This window comes from Prosopis cineraria, unplaced genomic scaffold, assembly GCF_029017545.1.
Source record: "Prosopis cineraria cultivar Desert tree isolate PC_DT_omini unplaced genomic scaffold, ASM2901754v1 PC6, whole genome shotgun sequence".
Taxonomy (NCBI): Eukaryota; Viridiplantae; Streptophyta; class Magnoliopsida; order Fabales; family Fabaceae; genus Prosopis; species Prosopis cineraria.
Window position 1 is genome coordinate 15,748,328 of NW_026555337.1, and position 4,985 is coordinate 15,753,312.

The 4,985-nt window shown below is 30.7% G+C and overlaps 1 pseudogene; it reads left to right on the forward strand.

Annotated features, from left to right (window-relative positions):
- Positions 1 to 829: 829 nt before the first annotated feature.
- On the forward strand, positions 830 to 3,808 carry LOC129313939 (LRR receptor-like serine/threonine-protein kinase EFR; annotated as a pseudogene).
- The last annotated feature ends 1,177 nt before the right edge of the window (positions 3,809 to 4,985 follow it).

The following is a 4,985-nucleotide window of genomic DNA, read 5'->3' on the forward strand; positions in this document are numbered from 1 at the left end:
TTTCACTGGAATGTATTACCCAGTATATCGAATCTCCAAATCATATTTCTTAAAAAGTTATTTCAATTGCATCTTATGCTTTGGAATTGGTCAAAATCGTAGACAAAATTAGCAGGAATTATTTATCTTTTATTTTCATTATTTTAATGAAGTCCTTATTAAAAATAAATAAATTATATTTATAGAAATTTAAACTATAGTCAATAGCCCATATCAAACTTCTTTTTCCAAAAAGTAAAAATAAAATAAATTTTTTATTCTTTATATAATTTAGTTTCTTATTTATCTTTTTTATTTAAACTCATGATATATATACAAACTATTATTTCTCGATTTATTGCCTATCGTTCTCTCTATAAGCTTACAATAGTTCCATGAGAGAAAAAAAATTAAGAAATCCACCCACATGATCCGTTCAGCCATTTATTTTTAGTGAAATTCTTGCATGCATGAACCTAGTGCATCATGTTATCCATGTTCTGTCCAATAAAAAACATATAATTAATTTACGTGGATATTTTGGGTAGTGGATGACAAGGTGCACTAAATCCATACAAGAATTTCTCTCAACATATAAATGAACAAACTATAATCCAACTAGATAAGATTGACCCAACATTAAATTGAGTATCATATGAACATCTAATTAGATATTCATCTATTTCATATTTGTATGGTTAAACTCAAATAACGTCATTTAATTTTATATTAATATTTTATTAAATTTACAGGTTTAATACCTATGAAAATAGGGAGTCTTTATAAGCTTGAGGAGTTACGGTTGTCAACAAACTGATTGAGCGGATCTATTTCATTGAAAATTTTCAACATGTCAACTTTGAAGATCCTATCTTTCCAAAACAATTCTCTATCAGGTAGTTTTCCATTAGACTTTGGATGCAGCCTTTCTAACCTAGAAGAGCTGTACTTATGGGGCAACAAACTTTCTGGAAGAATCCCAAATACTGCATCCAATGCTTCTAAGTTAAGCCATATAGATTTGGCAATTAACAAATTCCAAGAGGCTTCCCCAACAACGCTTGGGAATTTGAGACACTTAGAATTCTTTAGCATAGCAGGTAACTATTTGACCATAATAGATGCTTCCAATTCAGAAACCAACTTTTTTGGCTCACTGACAAATTGTAGAAATTTGAGTGTTTTGGATCTTGAAATAAATCCATTGAATATAAAACTTCCCAAGTCTATTGGAAACTTATCTAAGTCTTTACGGAAGTTGTTCATAAACCCTTGTGGTAGTAGCGGCAAAATACCATCATCAGAAATGAGGAATCTCACTAAATTGATTCAACTATCTTGGGATGAAAATGTTTTGACTGGACCAATACCAAGAACAATTAAGAGCTTACAAGCTCTTCAGTATTTGAGCTTAATTGGCAATGAGCTAAGTGGCTTCATCATTAAAGAGCTCTGTCAAATTAAAAGCCTTGCCTATTTGTATCTAAGTGGAAACAAGTTTTCTGGGGCAGTGCCACTTTGCTCAGGAAATCTTACAGCATTACAAAGGCTTAACTTGCGCAACAATAAGCTGATTTCAGAGATACCCTCTCATTTGTGGAATTTAAAAGACATTTTAGAAGTTAACTTATCTTCCAATAATTTAGTTGGAAATATTCCGTTCCTGATTGAGAACTTGAAAGCACTTAATTTATTGGATTTGTCAAGAAATCAAATTTCAGGCATCATCCCAACAACCATTGGTGGCTTGCAAAATTTGCAAATTCTCTCCTTGGCACTTAACAAATTGCAAGGAAATATTCCCGAATCAATTGGAAAGTTAATTAGCTTAGAAAGTTTGGACATTTCTCAAAATAATTTGTCTGGGGAGATCCCTAAATCTCTAGAGTCACTTCTATAAATTAAGTTTGTTAATCTCTTTTCTAACAAACTACATGGAGAAATTCCAAGTGGTGGAGTCTTTAAGAATTTGACTGCTAAATCATTCATGATGAATGAAGCTCTTTGTGGCAAGCCAGAACTACTAGTTCCAAAATGCCAAAAAGGAAGAAGAAAAGGATCAATGGTAAAATTGCATTTTTTAAAATGCATATTGCCTGTAGTTGTGTTAACATTTTTGGTCTTTCTAAGAATAATCATTTCACAGCATAAAAGACCAAATTTAAGGGGGTCATATGGAAAGGATTTATCAACTTTGGGAATGCCAAGAAGGATTTCTTATTTTGAAATTTGGGAAGCAACCAATGGATTTGATGAAAGCAACTTGCTTGGAAGGGGTAGTTATGGTTCTGTGTTTAAAGAAAAACTCTTAAGTGGGATGGTGGTTGCAGTTAAGATATTCAATTTTGATTCAGAAATATCATCAAGGAGCTTTGAAGTAGAATGTGACATTATGTGTAATGTGCGTCACTGTAATTTGATGAAAATCATAAGTTGTTGCTCGAATGTTGATTTCAAGTCTTTGATAATGGAGTTCATGCCCAACGGGAGCCTTGAGAAATGGTTATACTCTTATAACTATTGCTTAGATTTTCTACAAAGGTTGAATCTAATGATAGATGTGGCATCGGCTTTGGAGTATCTCCATCATGAGTTGCCAACATCGGTGGTTCATTGTGACTTGAAACCAAACAATATTTTGTTGGATGATGAGATGGTTGCTCATGTGAGTGATTTTGGAATTTCTAAACTATTAGATGAAGGACAATCTAAGACACATACAGAGAATATACCTACAGTTAGTTATATTGCACCAGGTAATTACTCTAAACCTTACTTTGCTTTTTTAGTTTTTCTTTTGGGATTATAAGAATTTTTATATTCACAACTTGGCCATAATATCATGCTAAAAAAGATTATTTTTATATTTTCTTAAAATCATCATTTGGAAGCCATCATTCACATTGAAGTCACTTTAGTTAACATAAATGATCCTCATAAAGTCCTTCAATATATATAATTCGCTTATAACTCAACTTAGCAATATCATATAAAATCAATGTCTAGTAAATTAGTTAGTATTTCTCAAATGAAGGGGTTTGTTTTAAAAAACATTAGACGATGTTGATTTAATTTTTTATAAATAAGTTCATTTAATAAATACAAGTTATTAATGCTATCTGTGGCACATAGTCATACTTGAATCTAGTTCCTTGATATATATATATATATATATATACCCATATAGAAAAATACTCCTAGTGGGTATTTCCTTGTTAATTCTCTTTTAAGATATAAAACTAAAGCGATGTCGTATTTGATCGATTTATTTTGCCTTTGGGCTGAGTAACCTTAATTTAGTTTTTTTATATGTATGGCATATACTTCAATTAATTTTGTCTAGAAAAGGTTTTTGAATTTCTTCAATCCAGATATCCTATTGTTTTGAGAAATTTGGGTCCATATATTTGGAAGATATAAAAATACATTTCAAACATTGTCTGATTGTAAGTTGTTAACTTATAATATAAATAAGAAAGAACAATGACTTTCATAAGGAAAAAAAAAACCAACCTAACTTATAACCTGTTTAATTTATTATATGATTGACAGTATTCCACGTGCAGTCTTAGTTATTAATCTGTAAATTTTATTATGCGTGAGAACTTGGCTTTTAACTACTTGAATTTGTTTATATGCAGAATATGGATCTTCTGGAGTTGTTTCAATAAAAGTAGATTTGTATAGTTATGGAATTATACTCTTGGAAATATTCACTAGAAAAAAGCTAACTGAAGATATGTTTGTCTCAGGATTGAGCTTAAAAAGTTGGGTAAGTGAGTCAATGCCCCATATAATAATTTAAGTCATAGATTCCAACTTATTATGAGGAGATGAACAACATATAGGTAATATATTGACATCTACGTCCTCAATTTTTGAATTGGCTCTGAATCATTGTAGTGATTTTCCAAATACATGTAGCAATATGACAGATGTTGTAGTGTCATTAAAGAAGATCAAGGCCATGTTTGTGGAAAGGCCACAACAATGTCATTTGTGAATAAGCGTTAGCTTTTTTTAATACAATTCAAGTTGGCGTCAGTTCTTGATTTCTTTCGAGCATCCCCTTTTAAGAAATGCTGGACTGATATAGCTCAAGTGATGGTGAATGAATATATATTTTTAATGCAAAGGCAGAAAAGTCGTATATAGTTGAATAATCTCATGCTTGCTTTGGTTGCTGAGAGATGATTACAAATTTTTAACACACAATCAACATCAAGATGCCTTAACTAAAATAATGATTACATATTTTGATCTTGCATGCATGTTGCATGGTTTTTCAACTTAAGAATGTACATGTTATTGGTGAATTCATCATGCTATTCAATGACATGATCAATTTTATTCACTGTCAAAGTAGATATTAATTGCCTCTTTTCCTTCGGATATGAAGAGCCAAAAAATCATTAATACATCAAATGTTCAAGAATGTTAACAAAACGTAAATGGTGTGGCTCATCTCAGGTTTGAAAGAAATGCATAACGTCCACTCAACTTATTACTATATTATTTGATAGACATGTTGCAAGTTATTAAATTAAAGTATATATTAAAATGTGTGTTATTGGAACCGAGACGCTAACGACCTTTAAGTAGTAGCCATATTATTGATTGATATGGAATTCACACTAAAAATAATGACAGTAAGAAAATAAGATTGTTCCTATGCAATTTGTGTACTTCATTTCTATTTAATATACCATTCCGTACGCCCAGTACATCTGGTTTCAGTAACTCATATTCACTTGCCTTTTTCACCCTTTGTTTAAAGCTTACTTTCTTAATCAACATCTAATGTTGTCATCTAATATATATATATATATATATATATTTTAATGTAGTAGACCTACCTATTCAACTCTCTAAAGGCTACTCATGAATTGTTGAACAACTTTTAAAATGATTTGTTTGATTTAGAAAATATATAAAATTTAAGTCGGTGTATATTATATGGAAGTGGTGAGTTCTATATGATGTGTTTAGGAACTCTCTCATATTAT